The 6,181-nt window shown below is 43.6% G+C and overlaps 1 pseudogene across 1 annotated transcript; it reads left to right on the forward strand.

The window, feature by feature from the left end:
• Positions 1 to 502: 502 nt before the first annotated feature.
• Positions 503 to 1,902, forward strand: LOC307064582 (microspherule protein 1-like; annotated as a pseudogene). Its single transcript has one exon. The product of its transcript is annotated as a microspherule protein 1-like (transcript).
• The last annotated feature ends 4,279 nt before the right edge of the window (positions 1,903 to 6,181 follow it).

Genomic DNA, 6,181 nt, shown 5'->3' on the forward strand with positions numbered 1-6,181 from the left:
CTGTATTTAGGAAGAGACGTCCTACCATAAGGTTTTTTGTTGTTGTTGTTAGTTTTGCTGTAATAATGCTGTGTAACAAATAACTCCCCAAATCGCAGTGGCTAGCAACATTTATTTCTCACTAATTGGTCTGAAGATCCAGTGACTCTGATGGGCTCTGCTGTGCTTGGTTGGGCTTATATGGGATAGACTGTAAGAGGATGGACAAAGGTAGTATGAGGCTGGTGAGCTCCCCAAATGCTCGGGTGCCAAGCATTTGCTGATTCCACCCTGTGCCTGGCACGTGTGTCTTTCGGTCCTGGCTGGGCATTGTCACCTCCCCCTGGGCCAGCACCACCCACATACCTCTTGGCAGAGGCCACAATTGATTGACTTGCTGTTGAGCTTCCACTCTTTGGCATGGCTGCATTTTGATGGCAGAGGGAGCAGTTATGCCCACAGCCCGGTGTATCGGCATCACCAGTCTGACCTGAGCACCATGTGCTGCATGACATGACATGACATGACACGTGGCACAGGGAGAACTGCCCAGCATGGAAGATTCTCAGGGGCTGCTAGAGTCATCCCTGATGACATCAGGCCTGCCAGCCGTTCAGAGGATGAGGAGTCACTGGCAGGGCAGAAGCGGGTCTCCTCACAGGCTTTGGGCACCATCCCTAAATGGAGAAGCTCCACCAGGTTCATCAGGAGAAAGAAGTTTGATGATGAGCTGGTGGAGAGCAGCCTGGCTAAGTCCTCTACCTGGGTGAAGGGGGCCAGTGGGGTGGAACCAGGGTGCTGTTCGGGGAGTGAACCCTCCTCCAGTGAGAAGAAGGTGTCTAAGGCCCCCAGCACCCGGGTGCCACCCAGCCCAGCCCCAGCCCCTGCCCCTGGACACACCAAGCATGTGAAGAAGAGCGAACAGCCACTCCAGGTGACCAAGGATCTGGGCCGCTGGAAGCCTGCTCATCAATGCCGTATTGCAGACCAATGACCAATGACCTGACATCTGTCCACCTAGTTGTGATGTTCAGCTGCCGCTTCACCCTGTGGGAAGTCCAGGAGCACTGGTACGCCCTGCTCTATGATCCTGTCATCTCCAAGCTGGCCTGCCAGGCCATGAGACAGCTGCACCCAGAGGCCATTGCCGCCATCCAGAGCAAGGCCCTGTTTAGCAAGGCTGAAGAGCAGCTGCTGAGCAAAGTGGGATCTACCAGCCAGCCCACCTTGGAGACCTTCCAAGACCTGCTGCACAGACACCCTGATGCCTTCTACCTGGCCCGTACTGCCAAGGCTCTGCAGGCCCAGTGGCAGCTCATGAAGCCGTATTACCTGTTGGAGGACCAGACAGCCGCTGCCCAAGGGGGACCAAGTGCTGAAATTCTCCATCACAGAGGACTTGATTGATGACAGTAAGCTCAGTGATATGCGAGATGAAGTCCTAGAACATGAGCTGACAGTGGCTGACTGACGCCAGAAACAAGAGATTCGGCAGCTGGAATAGGAACTGCGTAAGTGGCTGGTGCTAGTAGATAGCATCACAGGCATGAACTCTTCGGACTTTGACAACCAGACCCTGGCAGTGCTGCGGGGCCACATGGTGCGATGCACTTGAGAAAGATCATCCTAAGCAGAGCAACCGAGGCTAACCAGATTGATGTGGACCTGTCTCTGGAGGGTCCGGCCTGGAAGATCTCCCAGAAGCAAGGTGTCATCAAGCTGAAAAACAACGGTGATTTCTTCATTGCCATTGAGGCCCGATGGCCCATCTACATCAATGGATGGCCTGTGCTGTATGGTTCCAAATGGCGCCTTAGCAAGAGCTCCATGGTGGAGATTGCCAGCCTGTAATTTGTCTTCCTCATCTACAAGGACCTCATTGCCCTTATTCAGGCCGAGGCTGCCAAGATCACACCACAGTGAGAAGTGGTGGCAGGACCCATGGGCTCTCTCTGGCCTCAGTTTCCCCTGCCATCCCAGACCCCTGGAGCTGGGAACTCAGGCTCCTGGAAAAACCAGAGGGGGCTGAGGGAGATTCAGCTCCTGGCCCCTTGATCTGAGCCTCTGTGGGAGGGTGGAGCTGGCCCTGGGGAAGCCCCTAGAGGCTGGGACCCTCAGGCTTCCTTAATGCCAGAGCCCCTGCCCTTCTCTCTCTGCAGAGGACCCTACCCTTTCCCCCAGATTCCCACCTTTGCCTGGTGTCTCCAGCAGATTAGCTTCAGACTTTTCCTTTATTATTTTTCTTTTGTAAATACAAAGCACTGAGTTCCGAAGTAAAAAAAAAACAAAACTAAAGGATACATTGAGAGTGATAATCCATACTCCAGAATATGGTTACATGTAAAACAAACATATAAAATACATATATATTATACTATTCACATATAAAATAAGCTAGATCACATATATAATAAACTGATATTTTGTGGCTCTAATATCTACCTTCCAACTTTGTAATGCAATGAACTAAGAAAGTCCCACCAGGTGGGAATTGTCTCACTTCTAGGCTTGTCCAGACCATCACTTTCATTGTCTTGGTTCTGTATGTGGACTGATCAGCACTTGATTCTTAATGACCTTCCATAGTATTCAGTCTCTGCATTGGCAGGGTTGCCTCTTTATACATTAAGATTCTTATACTCAATGTAGATAATTCTTTTTTTTTTTTTTTTTTTTTTTTTTTTGGTGTACACGGGCCTCTCACTGTTGTGGCCTCTCCCGTTGCAGAGCACAGGCTCCGGACGCGCAGGCTCAGCGGCCATGGCTCACGGGCCCAGCTGCTCCGCGGCATGTGGGATCTTCCCAGACCAGGGCACGAACCTGTGTCCCCTGCATCGGCAGGCAGACTCTCAACCACTGCGCCACCAGGGAAGCCCTAGATAATTCTTAATATATATGTCTATAGTTTAAGGAGATAAAGAGTTTACATCAGCTGTATTCTTCTTCTCTCTTGCTATCCTTGAATGGCATTTTACTCAGACGTATTTCTTGAATGCCTATGAAGGGTAGTGTGAGCTAGTGGATGAATAAGATAGATATGGTTCTTGCACTTGTTACATTCACAACTCCTCCATAAATAAAGGCCCTGCTGGAACAGAAGGCACGTTGGTCTTCTTCAATATGCCACCTTCTAAATGCCTGAGAATCACTTGAGAAATTATCTCTGTGCATTGGAGTCTCTTCTCTGCTTGTAGGGGGCTTGGGATGGGGAAATACTCCTCCCTTCTTAGGATAGTTTGTGTGGGACATTAATGAGATTCCTTTGGTTTGTTTGAGATAGGTGATTGTTTATAGTTTAAATATTTCTTATGTGCCTATGTAGAATAGAATTCCTCTTTCTTCTCTGAGCTTAAAACACTGTTAATAAGTGGACTCCATAGAAAGGAAGATGACTTTTTGAAAAGCAGTTGATCCTTGAACAATGTAGAGGTTAAGAGTGCCCACCCTCCCCACAGTTGAAAAACCACAGATAATTTATAGTCCCTTTCTGTATATAGTAGGTGGTTCTTCCGTATCTGTGGTTCTGCATCTGCTGATTCAACCAACCAACTATTGTGTAGTACTGAAGTATTTACTATTGAAAAAAAAATCTGCATGTAAGTGGAACTGCATATAAGTACAGTTCAAACCTGTGTTGCTCAAGAGTCAATGTACTATGTCCTAGGTTGTCAATTATATCTTGGCTTTCTCCTCTGTGCTGGAGTACAAATTACCAGGTGGAAGAAGGGTAGAGTAGTTCATTGAAATTCTTATAAAGGAAAATAAAGCCCATGTGCAACCACTAGTCTATTAATATGTGTTCTTATTAAGAAAGGAGGATTTGAATAAAAATTCAACTTGTTTTTCTAAAAGCCAAATTTGAAAAATTGAAGGTAAAGTGGAAAAGTATCTTCAAAAATGTTCTGGAAGTTTCTAGTTGTATTATTCCAAATTGGTGATGTTAATATTTTAAAATAATAATACCTGCATGGTTTATTGTTCTCCAGGGATACTCTGATCATTGGAGTTGTGCTATTTATTTATTAGATAGTGTTGGAAGTGAATTGAGAGGTACTGAGAGAGAAAATTCAAGAGTTCCTGAATTTTCCCTGAGGTTTCCAAGTCTGTGCATACATAATGGCTTTAGTCACTTATTCATTTTACTCCCTACCTTACTGCCAAATGCCTACTTTGTGTTTGTACAAATTTTTGTATCTCAAGAAAATAATCTATTTCTGAACAATATCATATTTTATCTCCAAACTTCTCTTAAAGCTTTTTCTCTTAATTTTCAGTATGCATAATTTCACTTCTCTTTTTTCACTGCCAGTGTCTTAATTGAAATTTTAATACTCTCTTAGTTTTTCACTGTTCATCAGTTTATTGTCCTAAAAAACATGGATTCGATCCCTGGTGCTCTACAGAAACTACAATTGATTCTTCCATTGCCTCAAACAAAACGTGGCTTTTACTTTCAACAGTATTGTATTAATTGTCTATTGTTGCACAATAAATTATCACAAACTTAGTGGCTTAAAACAACACACAAGTTATTATTCCACCGTTTCTGTGGGCCAGGAATTTTGAGCACTACCAAAATGTGGTCTTTGCTTCAGGATGTCTCAGAAGGCTGCAGTGAAATCATTGGTCAGGGTTGGGATCTCATCTGAAGTTTCAACTGAGTTTGCATACTTATTGGCAGGATTCAGTTTCTTGAGGCTGTTGATCCAGAGGCCTCAGTTCTTTGCTGGGCTGTTGACTTTCTTTCTTTCTTTTTTTAAACATTTTTATTGGAGTATAATTACTTTACAATGGTGTGCTAGTTTCTGCTTTATAACAAAGTGAATCAGTTATACATATATATATATACATATCCCCATATCTCTTCCCTCTTGGGTCTCCCTCTCTCCCATCCTCCCTATCCCACCCCTCTGGGTGGTCACAAAGCACCGAGCTGATCTCCCTGTGCTATGAGGCTGCTTCCCACTAGCTATCTGTTTTACATTTGGTAGAGTATATATGTCCATGCCACTCTCTCATTTTGTCCCAGTTTACCCTTCCTCCTCCACATGTCCTCAAGTCCATTCTCTAGTAGGTCTGCATCTTTATTCCCATCTTGCCCCTAGGTTCTTCATGACCATTTTTTTTTTTTTAGATTCCATATATATGTGTTAGCATATGGTATTTGTTCTTCTCTTTCTGAGTTACTTCACTATGTATGACAGCCTCTGGGTCCATCCACCTCACTACAGATAACTCAATTTCATTTCTTTTCATGGCTGAGTAATATTCCATTGCATATATGTGCCACATCTTCTTTATCCATTCATCTGTCGATGGACACTTAGGTTGCTTCCATGTCCTGGCTATTGTAAATAGTGCTGCAATGAACACTGTGGTATATGACTCTTTGAATTATGGTTTTCTGAGGGTATATGCCCAGTAGTGGGATTAGTGGGTCGTATGGTAGTTGTATTTTTAGTTTTTTAAGGAACCTCCATCCTGTTCTCCATAGTGTTTATATCAATTTATATTCCCACTAACAGTGCAAGAGGGTTCCCTTTTCTCCACACCCTCTCCAGCATTTACGGTTTGTAGATTTTTTGATGCTGGCCATTCTGACTGGTGTGAGATGATATCTCATTGTAGTTTTGATTTGCATTTCTCTAATGATTAATGATGTTGAGCATTCTTTCATGTGTTTGTTGGCAATCTGTATACCTTCTTTGGAGAAATGTCAATTTAGGTATTCTGCCCATCTTTGGATTAGGTTGTTTTTTTGATATTGAGCTGCATGAGCTGCTTGTAAATTTTGGAGATTAATCCTTTGTCAGTTGCTTCATTTGCAAATATTTTCTCCCATTCTGAGAGTTGTCTTTTCATCTTGTTTATGGTTTCCTTTGCTGTGCTAAAGCATCTAAGTTTCACTAGGTCCCATTTGTTTATTTTTGTTTTTATTTCCATTTCTCTAGGAGGTGGGTCAAAAAGGATCTTGCTGTTATTTATGTCATAGAGTGTTCTGCCTATGTTTTCGTCTAAGAGTTTCATAGTGTCTGGCCTTACATTTAGGTGTTTAATCCATTTTGAGTTTATTTTTGTGTATGGTGTTAGGAAGTGTTCTAATTTCATTCTTTTACATGTACCTTTCCAGTTTTCCCAGCACCACTTATTGAATAGGGTGTCTTTTCTCCATTGTATATTCTTGCATCCTTTACCAAAGATA

This window comes from Hyperoodon ampullatus (assembly GCF_949752795.1).
Source record: "Hyperoodon ampullatus genome assembly, chromosome: 15".
Lineage (NCBI taxonomy): Eukaryota > Metazoa > Chordata > Mammalia > Artiodactyla > Ziphiidae > Hyperoodon > Hyperoodon ampullatus.